This window comes from Chrysemys picta, chromosome 12 (genome assembly GCF_011386835.1).
Source record: "Chrysemys picta bellii isolate R12L10 chromosome 12, ASM1138683v2, whole genome shotgun sequence".
NCBI lineage: Eukaryota > Metazoa > Chordata > Testudines > Emydidae > Chrysemys > Chrysemys picta.
The window spans coordinates 11,667,727-11,683,481 of NC_088802.1; the positions used below are offsets into that span (position 1 = coordinate 11,667,727).

Sequence of the window (15,755 nt, forward strand, 5' to 3'; positions counted from 1 at the left end):
CCTGCACCTGTTAAAGGGGGGTTTGTTCGGGCAAAGCCATCTGACCATGGGAACCTCACAATCCAAGCAGGTCTCAGTGCCGGAAAAGGGCACTCCGGCCACGTATATGTATTCCTACTATGGACCCTTGACCTGCAAATTTCTAAAGGAGTGGAATTCGAATACCAGGGATAATCCAAGTTTGCAGTTCCCAGAGGAAGGGACTTTTAATTAAATCAAAAAGGGGGAATTGGAGAAACGTATTCGGGATGACCCTCTCCGCTTTAAAGAGGAGTTGGAGGTTGTTATTAATTGCTATAACCCCACTATGGGAGACCTAGACCAATTCCTGAGAAGCATAATGCCCAGAGAAACACAAAGGCGTCTTTATGAGACAATGGAGTGGACAGACAAAGTGGAACCGGATAGAGAACAGTTGGCCGAGAGGAGAGGAAAATTGTTAGAAGCTATTCTTAAGGTCTGCCCACCAAAGGCCGATTGGACTAAAATAAACACTTGTAAACAAAATAAAGGGGAGAACCCTGCTGATTATTTGGACCGGTTAAAATCTAAGCATGCTAGATAGGAGTCCTCCAAGGTCATAGAGACTGGGGTCCATGAGGCTAGAGAGGCTGATTTCTGGTTCTCTCCTCTGCAGTGTGTCTCAGGGACACAGTCTGAGCTAGGATCCCGCCACCATCCGGAGCCAGGGTCGGATTCTCTCCCCAGGGATGGAGCCCGGAGGGAAAGTGAAGGTCGGGACCTCATCACCACCATCAATAAATGTCACCTGCCCCCGGGCACAGTCCAGAGAAACCCGGATCCTGCTGGGGGCCCGGCCCAGGGGCAGGGGGGTCACAGGGGAGGTGAGAGCTCGGAACTGACCCACCCACTGCACAGCCCAGATCCCCCCCCTGTTGTCCCACAAACTTATACAGGATCGTTTTAGGGGTCAAGGCAAAGATGCCACATTTATTAATCTGTAACTATTAACAAATACCTCAATGCTTATACACATACAGTCACACACACACACACACACACACACACACACCCCCCAAAATGTTCTGCAGCTGCTGGATAGTTACCAGTCCTGAGTGTAGTTTGAGTTCGCAGCTTGGGATCGTAGCTCGTGACAGCTAACTGGCCAGGAAAGCTGAGCACGAGGGGGAGCCGGGTCTCTGTCGGGCGCGCACCGATGCTCCTTGATGTTGATAGCAGAACGTTACCCAAAGTCTCTCATCTCACCCTTCCTTTTTTATAGGAGTTTTTGGATTCAAAGTCTCTAGGTCTCGCTGTGTCACGCCGCCTCTGGGTTTGACTTGATCACCCGTCAATTGCAGGCATGACTGTCAGCCTGGGACCTGGCTTTGATCTTTCTTCTGTTGTTTCTTTTTAAGGTGGATGCTTCTTGCTTGAGTTAGGGCTGTTGTCTAGTTCTTCAGCTGTTGGTATTTGTTGGTATTTGAACTTTATCTCATCAGGACGGGCTGGTGCTGGAGGTTGATTCTATCACCCATACATCCCTCATTCACACATTTTAACTAGACTAATAAAGTTACAGCTGGGTTTGCAAAAATGAAGGTTGCAGCAAGCCCTTACCAAATGGAGTAAGCGTTTTAAAATGGGATTTGAATTACAATATGGCACAGAAGTTACAGTGTAGGCAAAATGGCAAGTGTAATGAAAGTTACAATGTAGTAACAGAAGTTACAATGGTACAGTGGATAACTTAAAAACAATTTCATTCACATTGGTTCTACACCCCCAGGACTAAGGCTGATCCATCCCTTCCTCCCCACAGACTCTCTGGCCACCCAGAGAGAGAATCAGAGCGTTAGGGGCAGAGCTCAGCCCTGGGGGAGGCTGGGACCAGTTCTCACACTCCCCAGCAGCCCAGTTCTGGCTGGGACAAGCCTGGATCCCAGGGAGTTGCCTCTGTCCTGGGCCCCCGAGACTGAGCAGGGATGTCACTGCAGTTCCTCAGTCTGTGTAAGGAGACCCACTTCATTAGTTTCCCATTTGCTTGCATAAGCTTCAGCTCCCAGCTACTCCTGTTGGTTCTGCTCCATACCCAGCGTCAGAGTCACAGTAAGGAAGGTTTTAGTGAGGAGGGAGCAGAGGAAGCAGGTACAGTTTTGAACCCCAGAGGGAATCTCCCTCCTTTAATGCAGCCTCCATTCCCAGATCTGGGAACAGAGGAAGGTGCAGCATTGGGGAAGAGCTGCTTAATATCAGACAGTAAGAGGTGGCATTGGGTGAAGTAGCCCCATCCCCAGCCCAGAGAGAAGGGAGGAGCTACCAGCATCAGAGGGAGAGAATCTCCCCAATCCAAGAAGCAGGAAGCAGCTTCAGTTGGGGAGCCCAGCCCTGCCCAAAGGAAAGGCAGGATGTTGGAGAAGTTCGGGTGCTGCTCAGGGAGAGTGTCTTTGTTCATTAGAATGGGCATGAACTCAGCACTAAGCTTGGTGTCAGGATTATTTGTGTGATGTCAGCTTGGGATGTCCCCAGGTGTTCCGGCACCTTGGTAGAAGTTGGGGAGGGGGGTACTAGGTCCCACCACTGGTGGCCCTGCCCTCTCCATGGCCCTGCCCCACTCTTTGTCTTCCCACCAAGGCCCTGCCCCTGGCCAGGCTGGGAGCCTTGGCTACTATGGAGAGCCCCTAACCCTCCCCCTTCCCATGTCCCCACTCTCTGGTGTGCACCACCCAGGGCAGGTGGAGGGTCCAGGGGAAAGAGGAGCAGGGGTGGGGCCATTGAGAAGGGCCAGCTCCGGGAAGAGGCTGCGCTGCACAGAGGGGAGCTGATCAGCTGCCCAGCCACAAAGCACAGCCACTGCCTGTGATGGTCCATGCCTTCCCAAGGCTTCCAGTTTGGGGTGGCCAACATGGCCCCCTGCCCCTAAATTATGCCTATGTTAAGAAGTAGGTGGGCTTGGCCCCTGACCCCCTATATTCCAGTGCCCCTGGATCTCCTCACTGTTTAATGGGTTATTTTTAGGGCTGTGTGTCATGGCCACTGTTGATTTGGTTGGTGACTTTAGTTATAGTCTCATGAAGATGCTTTCACTGGAATTTTCTCATAATTTAAAGACAATCTTCACCTGCAAACTCACCCTGTCTGTGTGCTCCTAGGGGTTCCCCAATCTGTGTCTCCAGTGCAGATGGCAGAGTTTCTGGTGGGGGAAAGGAGAATAGAGACGAGATTTCAGGCTTTCACATTTATAACAGCGTCCCCACTCTGAACACATAGAACTGTGTTTTCATCATGACAGAAACAGACAGAGAGACCCAGAGACACACTCAGGCATTCAATATAAACTAATCTGAAAACTTCTATTTCCTCTCTCATCCCAGGCATCTCCCAGCAATGGAACCAATGTCCTTGCAGCCTCACAACCATCACAGGACGGACAACATGTAAGTGCGATTTATTTTTCCCCTCATCATGCCCTCCCAACCCTCAGACTCCAGTTGGTTTGTCTCATTCACTTACGGCCTTTTGTCATACCATAGACCCAGATCATACAAAACCTTTGTCATAAAAGTAACTTTACCCACTTTGGTCCCTTTGGCCAGGGGTAGGCAGCATCATGTTGTGTGACAGACACTTGACAAAATTACCGGACTTAGTGATGGACATTGGGGGGAGGGGGAGGGTTATGTCATTCAGTCATCATTCAACCCATAAAATAACGCACAATTTTCCACACTGAAAAAACCATGACCTAGCTAGCTAGTTAATAAATAATAAACAATAATAATAATAATTAATAATACATTCAACTCATTTTAGTGTTTTTGAATGTACCTCACTGTCACAGTCAATATTTTTTTGTAGGATGGGGGCATTGAAATAAATATTTATCCTAAAACCATATATCAGTGCATTATTGTCACTACTTTTTAAATTTTCTTGTTTAAATAATATGTCTTATGGGAGGAGGAGTGTGTGTGTGTGTGTGTCCCATCTCTACACCGCTTACCCTGTGTCTCTCCCCTGTCTGTGTCCCTTACATGGAAGCCCCCCCGTTATGTCACAGGATGTGGGAAGCAGAGGAGGGGGGTCTCTCAGGGGAGCAGGGTTTCCCATCCCCACACTGTGACCAGGGCACCCCCCTCCAGGCAGGGGTTATCTCAGGGTGGGTGGGAACCTCCTCTGCCTCCTGGCCAGGACATAGGGACAAGCTCTGGCTGTGGGTGGGGGTCTGTTGTGAGCAGGGGCCAAGGTGGAACAAATTCTTGGTGGGAGGGACTCACCTCTGGAGGCTCCCTGAAGTGGCTTCCCATTGTCCCTCATCCCTGCTGCTGCTGGGGAGCTAGGCTGAGGGGGTCTGTGCAGTTGGGGGGGGGGGCGGCACTGAAGGGCTGGAGCTAGTCTGAGGGGGGCTGTGTCAATTCTTAGTTTGTAATTGTAATTGAAAGGTATGTTTTTGGTGCAATCAAAGGTTTGAATTAATCAACCTGAGTGTCTTGGACCCAAGTGCATGACATTCTCACCCAACAATTAAATAGAAGCATCATCTAATTGTGAACCAATTGACCAGCACCATTCTCTTCCCACAGTCTCAGAGGCTCATCCCAATTTCTATTCCTAGATCCATTTTAGGTACCTTTGAACTTCCTCAGAGTCTCCAATAGCAGAATAGCTTTCTGGGAGAAATCGCTGACTTGCTCTTCCAGTTCAAGAGAAATCTCCTCTGGCTGCTGGAACTTCCCCTTCTCACACCTAGAGAGAAACAATTTCATGTGATTATATTTCACTGAGTGACTCATTATAAGTTCTGGCTAGTGAGTCGGTGCTCTAATGGGCCTGGAGTTCAAATTCCTCGTTCGAAGTAGAGAAAGAATTGACGGGGATTTGAAGTGGATGTCAAATTCAAACAGTCCCCTTATGTGAGCAAGAGTCAGGCTAGCTGTAACCCTAATAACGTGAGATTTGTAGAAGCGAGGATTGTGTGAGGCAAGTGGGAAAGAACTGTGTGAGAAGCTGTGACCTTGTGTTAGGGTATGTCTATACTTACGCGCTGGTTCGGCGGCAGGCAATCGAACTTCTGGGTTCGATTTATCGCGTCTTGTCTGGACGCGATAAATCGAACCCAGAAGTGCTCCCCGTCGACTCCGGTAATCCTGCTCGGCAAGAGGAGTACGCGGAGTCGACGGGGGAGCCTGCCTGCCGCGTCTGGACCGCTGTAAGTTCGAACTAAGGTACGTCAACTTCAGCTACGTTATTCACGTAGCTGAAGTTGCGTACCTTAGTTCGAATTGCGGGGTTAGTGTAGACCAGGCCTTAGATAAGTATGGAATGTAGGCTATAGTCTAAATAGGTGAGAAAAATAAGATATCAGGATGACATATGTATAAACAAAATGCAGCTGTTGCTCATTATTGTATGTAACAAAAGATATAAATGCTTGTGTAATTGTTTACCTGGTGAGAGACCTGTTCTGCTCTCTCCCTCCATGCAATTACTAGAGAAAATAAAGAATCTGATTTGCTGCACCCAATCTAAGAGTGAGAACTCTGTTTTTCTCTGACATTCTGGCTAGTGAGTCGCTGCTCTAATGGGCCTGGAGTTCGAATTCTTTGACTTCTCCCAGCCTCAGAACAGGGGCAACACAGCCCATGGCTGTGCAACCTTCCCTTCAAAGGACTCGTTAATATTCTTCAACTCTGGTCTGGAGAGATCAGCTCTGGGGACAAAAGGGGAATTGAGTCTCCATGGCCAATTCACTCCTTGGCCTCCATGCTCTGAGGGACAGGGGTTCCTATGTGAAGTGCTGTTGAATCTGTCCACTAGGAACTAGACTGAGACACCAACTCCCCCCTCCCCAGCTCATTCCACACAGGTCTCCTAACAACCCTCAGGCTGGGAAAGACTCAGATGGGAAAGACTCTTGGCCACAGCTGCCCTGGGCTGAATGGTGACCAGGGCCCCAGCAATGATAGGCCCATATTCCATCCCCACAATCCTGAGGCAGCCAGTCCCCAGGGATGTGACATCTCTAGCAAACACTTGAGGTCAGTCCTTCCCACTGAATGAAGAATTCCAGAGTCTTCTGTACCAGGGTGAGAACCTCAGGATTAAATTTATCTGAGAGATTTGTATCCAAAATGTGACCTTCCCCACACTTGTTGCTGTGGAGATGCAGTGCTAACATCATCACCATGCTCTATCCCAGCATTGCCAAGTATGTGTGGGAGTAAAAGAGAGCCACGTACCTACTCAAGGTGCTTCTGACATCCTAGAGGAGAGAGAGAGAGGAGAGAGAGATTAAAAAAAATGTCAGTACCATCTGACACACACTTGGGATTCCAGGAAAGGGATTTTGCAAATACAGGGAAAAACAGCCCTGCCTGGCCCCAGGGCCATGGTTTCCTTGAGCTAATGGGGCTTTTCCATTTCTAATATCAATGTGTCTGTGAGTCTGCAAAGAACAATAGTCATTCTTGTTTCAGCAATGCACACATTGAGTTACATGCAGATCTCTGACTGCTGGACCCCTGTACCCAGAGTCATATGTGCCAAATTTCCCTGGCGCCGGTGGGTGCTCGCGCCCCCCGGCCCCGACTCCACTCTTGCCCCGCCCCCGTTCCAACCCCTTCCCCAAAGTCCCCACCCCAACTCTGCTCCCTCCCTGCCCCTATTGGACCCCTTCCCCAAATACCTCCCCCGGCCCCGCCTCTTCCCTGAGTGCAATGGGTTCCCCCTCCTTCCCCCCTCCCTCCTAGCTATGCAAAACAGCTGTTTTGCAGTTCAAGGGCTGGGAGCTAGGGGGGAAAAGCGGGCACGTGGCATGCTTGGGGAGGAGGTGGAGGCGGAGGTGAGCTGGGCGGGGAGCTGCCGGTGGGTGCTGAGCACCCAGCAATTTTTCCCCGTGTGTGCTCCAGCCCCGGAGCACCCACGGAGTCGGCACCTATGCCCACAATTCAGGAGCTGTCCTGTCCCTGTGCTGGGATTTGGGATGTTTCCAGCTCAGTCTCACCTGCAGGAATTCACTTGCTGGCTTCTGACACTTCCCCTCCAGCTCACTGATCAGTTCACTGAGACGGGAAATCTGCTTGGAGAGTTTGGTGATATTTTCATTCTGGATCTTCACAATTGCCTCATCCAGCTTCTCCAGCTGGGCCAGCAGGAGTCGCTCTTATTCCTCCAGGAACTGCCGCAGTTGCTGAAATTCAGACACAATCTTCTGCCTCTCGGTTTTGGTCTGTTTCTGTAAGAAATAAGGAAAGGGCTGGTCAGAAACATGGACAGAGCCTGATGACCTTTCATACAGTCTTACAAGAGAGAGTTTCTTTACAATCTCTAACCCATCTGTGTAGAGACCAGGACATGAGCCGTCAGGAACTACAGCCAAAAGTAAGGGGACTGTTGCCCCCTTACTAACATTCAGTGTGTTGTTTTGGTTGGCTAACTCCCAGCACAATGGGGAGAGGCCAATGCTCCAGATCAGCCTGACTGACAAGGTGGGGAGGCTAATCAGGGAGTCAGGAGGCCAGGGGGGGTTCCGTCCTCTGTGTGAGCTGGAATTGCCTGGGTCAGACAGAGTGGGGCCGAGCTAAGGAGTGAGCAGGGGCCCAAGATAAGCTGCTGGGAGCAGAGCTGCAGCCCAAAGCCAGAGCACGGCCCAGAGAGAGCAGAGCTGCCCTGGAAGGAGAGCTGCAGCAACCAGAGCCAGAGGGGTCAGACAAGCAGCCCAGGAAGCAGGTCAGAGCTGGGAGCAGAGTCACAGAAGCTAAGGTTACCATATTTCAATTTAAAAAAAGGAGGACACTCCACTGGGCCCTGGCCCCGCCCCAACTCTGCCCCTTCCCCGTCCCAACTCCGCCCCCTCCCCTGAACGCTCTGCCCCCCTGCTCCTCTCCTTCTTCTGTTTCCCGCGAATCAAGTGTTCGCGGGAAGCCTGAAACAGGGAGGCAGCAGGTAAGCTGGGGCTGCGGCTGGCGCTGGGGCTGGGGTGGGGCGCGAGGAGGCGTGGCCCAGTCCGGCCCCCCCAGCCGAGCAGTTCCCTCCGGCGGCCGGCCGGCCCCAGCATCTCCCGCCCAGCTCGGCTCAGGCCCTGGGGCGCCGGCCCTGGTTCTGGCCGAGCAGCTCCGGCCCGCCCTGGCCCCAGCAGCTCCTGGCCCCAGCTGGCCCCAGCCCAGCTCGGCTCGGGCCTCGGTTCCGGCCGAGCGGCTCTGGCCCGGCACTGGCCCTTGCCGAGCACTGCCGGCCGGTGGCCGAGCACTGCCAACCGGCGGCTCTGGCCCGGCACCGGCCCTGGCCGAGCACCGCCGGCCCCAGCAGCCCAGGCACCGCTGGCCCCAGTCCCAGTTCTGGCCGAGCGGCTCCAGCCGAGCACTGCCGGCCCCAGCAGCTCGGGCACCCCCGGCCCTGATCCCAGCGGCTCCGACCCAGCTCGGCTCGGGCCCCGGTTCTGGCCGAGCGGCTCCAGCCCGGCCCGGCACCGGCACTGGCCCTGGCCAAGCACCCCCGGCTGGCGGCCGAGCACTGCCAGCCCCAGCGGCTCCAGCTCCAGCGGCTCCTGCCCGGACCCAAGCCCCATGACCCCTCCCTCCCTATTTTCCCAGACATTTCCGGCTTTTGGGGATTTCCTCCCAGACGGGAATTTGAGGACCAAAAAGACGGACATGTCTGGGAAAATCCAGACGTATGGTAATCCTACAGAAGCAGCCTGCAGAGCAGACCTGCCCTGGGAGCAGAGCTGTAGCAGCCAGAGCCAGAGAGGCCAGAGAAGCAGCCCAGGGAGCTGAAGGCAGAGCAGCAGCAGCAGCCGTGCTGAGGCAGAGTGGAGCTGGAGCTGGAGCCAGGGCTGGAGCAGTCCGGAGCTGAGTGCGGTGAGCAGCTGGGGAGAGTGAGGAGGACCCTGGGCAGTGGGCCCAGCGCAGGGAGACGCCTCAGCCAAGAGGCTCTGCAGGCCAGACTTGGAGGGGGATCGTAACCCTGACAGGGTGGGAGCGACGCTGGGAAGAAGGGTCCTGCCACCTAGAGCCTGAGAGCATGTGGCCACCGCCAGAGCAAGTGTCCAACCCGCAGCGTCTCTGCAGCACAGCCAGGGCCTGAGAAGGAGCCTGGGACCTACAAGGAACAGACTGTGAACTGCCCTGACGTTCCAGAGACACTGGTTGTGATGTTCCCTGCCACAGAGCGGGGTGATGTGTTTTCCTTTAACTTTTCCCATTTTTCCTTATTCTTTTATTAAATTAATTGTTAATTAAACAACTTGTATTTGCTTTAAATTGTATTCAATGATCAGCAGGTCAAGTAGGTGCCCAGTGCAGAGAGAGTACCCCAGAGTGGGGACACCCTAGCCACTGTCCTGGGTGACCACAGCAGGGTTGGGGGTCGAGCCCCCCAGGAATCCTGGGCCCAGCCTTGTCGGGGTTACGAGGACTCTGCCAGACAGGAGAGTGGAAGGAGAGTCCTCGAGGGCAGTGAGGTCTCTGGGTAAAGGAAGTGGGAGCGAGGACTCGGATCCTTTCGCTAGCCCATTTCACCGGGGTAGTGCAGAAGCCAGGAAAGTTCCCCACAATAGCGGGACCATTCCCCCACTTACACAAAGTCAGAGCTGGAGTCAAAGTCAGGATCTCACCAACGGTTGGGGCTACAGTCAAGCTCAGGAGTCATGCCAAAGGCTGAGCCAGAATCAGTGTCTGGAGTCACACAGGGGATCAGGACTGGAGTCCGAGTCATGCAGCCACATGAAGGGTCAAGCCGGAGTCAGATAGCAGTACTACAGGTCAAACCTGAGCCGGGAACAACGCCAGGGCCAAGCCAGAGTCAGGGTCCAGTCCAGCAGCAGATCGGGAGTTCACTCACTTGTTTGGACAACTTCCAGTGACTCCTGCTCGCATAAGTCATGCATCTGAACGTCTGCTCCAATCAGGAGCTTCGTCGGCAGATTCTCTGGTGGGCCGGAGTTCCACTAGCCCCTCCCCTGATGGCTCTGGAGAGTGGTTGGGTTGTAATGACAGTCTCTGTGGACTTAGGTTCAAAACCCACCATTCTTCACATCCTGACACTTGACTATACATTGTGATCACAAGGGAGAGGATTTTCTTACAGTTTCCCATTTGGCCCCAATCTCTCTGAAAGGGCTGTCTCCATTTCTACTGGGATATAATCAGTGCAGTTTGGGAGAAATGTTGTGAAAGCCACAAGGCACAGTAATTAGTTCATTAATTAAAATGCATCTTAAATCCTGCAGAAGACACCGTTGTCCTTCTCCAGGGAGAGAACATTTGTGATATGCACACCTGTACACACACACACACACACACACACACACACACACACAGAGTATCCCATGATCATGGAGAAACACACAAGGCCACAGAGAAATCTACCAATAAACATCCCTACCACCTCCATGTCCAAGCAGGTGAAGAACAATAGGCACCTATCAGATACTCCTGGCTTCTCTTCTCTCCAGTCACTTTAAATCTCAGCAGCTTTTCTCTCTCTTCCCTCAGAGTCCTCAGATGGGCTTGTATTTTTTCCTGGCAAACAGAAATGATTTGGTGGGTTTATTTTGAGGGCTGTAGGGGGTGAAGGGGGTGTTTTTTCCTCCAAAATTCAACAGCCAGTCTTCCTAGATAGACTAGATAGACTAGGTCAGGTGGGTAAGGCAATATCTTCTGCTGGCCCAGCTCTTGTTGGTAAGAGAGTTACACACAACTCCGCTCTGGGGAACATACTCTTTCCTGGGCCTAAAGAAGAGCTCAGTGTAAGCTTGAAAGCTTGTCGTGCACCCACAGAACCTGGCATGAGCAGATATTACTTCACCTCCCTTGTCTCTCTAATAGCCCGGGACCAACACAGTTACAACAATACTGTGTACAACAGTGGGTCTTTCTAGAAGTAGGACATCAGAGACAACAAGGAAATGAAACCTTATTTATGGAAACTGGGCGGGTTTTGTATTCAGATGGTTTGAGGTTATTACGTCCACTTTCTCCATTGAGTCGAATCAGTGGAAAACTGGTGTCCCATGGCAGTGAATCTATAAAGCTGTTTTTGAGAAGATTTAACAAACAGTGATACCAATCCCAGAGGCCACCGGGGCATCCATATAGGCTGGGATGCTCAAACGAGTCCAACTCCATTGATTTTCTGCTCTGTACCCCTGGGGATTGGACGGGTTGGAGAGCACTGATCTAGGGACTAGGGCAAACCCCATTAGATGTGTTGATTTGTGTTATTAACAGCTGGGGTTTGCCCTAGTGCTGTCCTAGCCCCTTTCTGTGGCAACGGCATCTGGGTAGCTACCCCACCGTCCCCAGCAAAGGTCCCGGAAGCAGTGGATTCTGGGAGATTTCAAAAGGCTGCCTGGTGGGACTAATGGAACCACTTTGGCTGGTCCTTGCCCATGAACACACGAGAACAGGTCAGACTGACACAGGTCCGCACTGCCCAGGGGTTAGTTTTGCTGAAGATAAGTCTAATCCCAGTGGCATGTGGCATGGAGCTGCGCAGTTTGGAGCCATTGTGGGTGTGGACTCAAGGTGCTCGGGGTCCCACACAGCGTTTAGCCCAGTGATCTCTAGTGCAGGCCGGCAGCATCTGAGTTTAACCCCTCATGAAGCAGCACAGGAATTCACAATCCCAGTGGGAAACCTCCTCTCCTGCTGGGCCTAGGACCTATATCACGGAGTCTTTTCCTCCTACTGTCTGCACTTCATCACTGCTCAGTGCTGCTGAAAGGGGCAGAGTAGCTAGTGGTTGGGGCACTGAACTGGGCCTTGGAAAACCAGGTTTTTATATCCAGCTCTGCCACTGATCTGCTAAGTCACCTTGGACAAGTCACTTCCCCTCACTGCACCTCAGTTTCTCCTCCCACCCTTTGTCTGTCTTGTCCAGTTAGACTCTAAATGGCTCGGGGGAGGGATTGTCCCTCCCTGGGTTTTGTGTAAGGTCCTCCACAATTGACATCAGATCTCATCTGGGGTCTGTAGGGGATGCAAATAACAATAAACACTGTGATACAACCCGGAATACCAGCCACAGCTTGTAACTCCCCTATCAGCTTTCATGCAATGAAGGCTACACACAGCTGAATGACACAGTTACACCATTAACCTGTAATTAACATCCAGAGTTATTACCCATTAGACTGGACTATAGGCGCTGACTCCATGGGTGCTCCGGGGCTGGAGCACCGACAGGAAAAAATTGGTGGGTACTTTGCACCCACCAGCACCTCCCCACCTCACCCCAGCTCACCTCCTCCCTCCCAGGCTTGCCGCAAAAAAAACTGTTATTTCCTGCGGCCCTCCCTGCGCCCCAGCTCACCGCCGCTCTGCCTCCTCCCCTGGGAGGGAGGGGCGAGGAGGAGAAATGCGGCACACCCGGGGGAGGAGGCGGAGCGGGGGATTTGGGGAAGGGGTTGTAATGGGGTCAGGGAAGGGGCAGAGTTGGGCATGGCCAGGTGCAGGGAGAGGGCACGAGCTCCCATCGGCGCCGGGTAAAGTCAGCACCTATGGCCTGGACAGCAACTCGGTACCTTGTGCTCCTGGGCAGCCTCCTGTATGGGAATCACTGTGTGAGCGCGGTGAGCCCGGGATCTGTCGCACACCACACAGATGGGGGTTTGATCCTCTTCACAGAACAGTTTCAGAGCCTCCTGGTGTTCCCCACACACCCCGTCCCCTCCTGCTCCCTTTGCTGCCTGTAAACTCAGCCGCTTGGCGATTTCTACCATATTTGCCAGCTGCCTGTTGGGCCTGAGGTTTGTCTGCTGCACAGTTTTTCTGCACTGAGGGCAGGAAGTGGCTGTATCGGATCCCTCCCAGCACTGGCTGATGCAGGCTCGGCAGAAATTGTGCCCACACTCCAGAGTGACAGGTTCTGTGAAATACTCCAGACAGACGGGACATGTCGCTTCCTCCTGGAGACTTTCCACGGGGTTCTCTGCAGCCATGGCTCCTCTGGGCAGTTTGTAACAGGCTTAGTTCCAATTTCCTGAATTCACACTATGCCCCGCCTGCAGCAGCAAGCAGGTGTTTCCTTTCCTAAAAATGACTCCTGCTGTTTGCTGAGCAGGAAGAACCCAGCCAATTTCACCCCTGGAGGCTTTAGTGAAAAAATGTACAGTCACACCTGTGACAGGAAACTTTCAGTGAAATTAGCCTGTACTTAAAACCCCAAAGGGCTCCTGGCCTCCAGTCAGTGTGTGTTAGGAGTGATAGTCAGACTCGGTGGAATTTTTTTTAATGCTATATAATTTTGACAGATAATGCTTATTTTAAGCAATTTTTATATTTATTGATTTAAACTTTCACAGTTGCACAACAATCTGGGTTTTAAGCATTTCATTCCAATTAAAATGTTCATGGTTGTGGGGAATTATGGGGGGATCAGACAATATTTTGGTCAGACCAGAACTATTTAATGACACTAGACACTGAAATTCAAAATGTTGAAGATTTATAACTGTTACAATTGTCTGTGAGCAGGTAAATCTCCTCCCTCCCCCAGCAGCTCCCCCAGGGCTATAACCCAGTGCCTCCCCCACCCCCATAGGGACCGAGGCTGAAAGTCCATCTGATGGCAGCTCAGGGGCCTGTGGAATCTGCTGGGATCTCAGCCTGGGCCCTAGTGGGGCAGGTGACCCTGTAACACAACCACACCCAGCAAGGCCTGCACCCATTTGCCCCCTTTTTGTCAGTCCCAGCAGAGAGACCAGGGACTGCAGGGAGACCAAGCTCCTGTCCCCCAGGAGCAGGGCTGGTGGAAGCCAGAGGAGCTGGGAGCTCCAGCCTGGAAACCCCCCCAGGCTGCAGGCCTTGTGCAAGTCCTACAAAGGTACTGGGGTTGCAGAGGTGCAGCCTAGGGCAGGCAAAGGCAGCAGGTCCAAACCCTTCTTTCCTATGATGAGTGGCATTTACACTGCAGTCTGCCCCAGGGAACAGGGCTAGTTGATGACTGGCAGTGGGCATAGATTGAGGTGAGGTGGGGGTAGAGGGCGGCAGGGCTGCGAGCTCCTGCTGGGTGACACGGTGCAACTAGTGGGAGATCTTTGCCCTTGTTTATAACTGTTTCCCCTGAGGTTGGTACTCACGTTCGTGAGCTGCTGTATACAGCTTGATGGGAGAACTGAACATCTTTAAAAAAGGGAAGAAGGAGGATCCGGGGAACTAACGGCCAGTCAGCCTCACCTCAGACCCTGGAAAAATCATGGAACAGGTCCTCAAGGAATCAATTATGAAACACTTTGAGGAGAGGAAAGTGATCAGGAACAGTCAGCATGGATTCACCAAGGGGAACTCGTGCCTGACTAACCTAATTGCCTTCTATGATGAGATAACTGGGTCTGTGGATGAGGGGAAAGCAGTGGATGTGTTATTCCTTGACTTTAGCAAAGCTTTTGATACGGTCTCCCACAGTATTCTTGCTGCCAAGTTTAAGAAGTATGGGCTGGATGAATGGACTGTAAGGTGGATAGAAAGCTGGCTAGATCGTCGGGCTCAACGGGTAGTGATCAATGGCTCCATGTCTAGTTGGCAGCCGGTTTCAAGTGGAGTGCCCCAAGGGTCGGTCCTGGGGCCAGTTTTGTTTAATATCTTTATTAATGATCTGGAGGATGGTGTGGACTGCACTCTCAGCAAGTTTGCAGATGACACTAAACTGGGAGGTGTGGTAGATACGCTGGAGGGTAGGGATCGGATACAGAGGGACCTAGACAAATTAGAGGATTGGGCCAAAAAAAACCTGATGAGGTTCAACAAGGACAAGTGCAGAGTCCTGCACTTAGGACGGAAGAATCCTATGCACTGCTACAGACTAGGGACCAAATGGCTAGGTAGCAGTTCTGCAGAAAAGGACCTAGGGGTTATGGTGGACAAGAAGTTGGATATGAGTCAACAGTGTACCCTTGTTGCCAAGAATGCTAACGGCATTTTGGGCTGTATAAGTAGGGGCATTGCCAGCAGATCGAGGAACGTGATCGTTCCCCTTTATGCGACATTGGTGAGGCCTCATCTGGAGTACTGTGTCCAGTTTTGGGCCCCACACTACAAGAAGGATGTGGAAATATTGGAAAGAGTCCAGCGGAGGGCAACAAAAATGATTAGGGGTCTGGAGCACATGACTTATGAGGAGAGGCTGAGGGAACTGGGATTGTTTAGTCTCCAGAAGAGAAGGATGAGGGGGGATTTGATAGCTGCTTTCAACTACCTGAGGGGGCGTTCCAAAGAGGATGGAGCTCAGCTGTTCTCAGTGGTGACAGATGACAGAACAAGGAGCAATGGTCTCAAGTTGCAGTGGGAGAGGTCTAGGTTGGATATTAGGAAACACTATTTCACTAGGAGGGTGGTGAAGCACTGGAATGCATTACCTAGGGAGGTGGTGGAATCTCCTTCCTTGGAGGTTTTTAAGGTCAGGCTTGACAAAGCCCTGGCTGGGATGATTTAGTTGGGAATTGGTCCTGCTTTGAGCAGGGGGTTGGACTAGATGACCTCCTGAGGTCCCTTCCAACCCTGATATTTTATGATTCTATGATTCTATTCTATGTGGGTCTCCCACGTGCCGGCTGAGTGCTCTCACCATGGGGCTAAAAGTTATAAGGCAGGTGATATCTAAAAGTTATAAGGCAGGTGATATCAAAACCACCCCCTCCTTCTCTCCCTCCACCCCCTTTCCTGTGGAGCGAGGCAGGTGCCTACCTCATTCCAGCAAGAAACGCCTTCGGCGCCTGAGCCACCTGACATCAGGCGCTGGGTTCCCGTCGGTGGGTTGCTAAGCAGACATAGATGCCCCTCTGCAGCCCTGATTTA

General features: G+C 52.2%; 1 long non-coding RNA gene across 1 annotated transcript; it reads right to left on the minus strand.

Annotated features, from left to right (window-relative positions):
* Positions 1–907: 907 nt before the first annotated feature.
* On the minus strand, positions 908–7,745 carry LOC135974989 (uncharacterized). Its single transcript, XR_010592058.1, has 4 exons — positions 6,965–7,745; positions 6,201–6,223; positions 4,592–4,707; positions 908–3,154 (listed from the first exon to the last, which is right to left on the minus strand). It is a non-coding gene; the product is annotated as an uncharacterized LOC135974989 (long non-coding RNA).
* Positions 7,746–15,755: the final 8,010 nt, after the last annotated feature.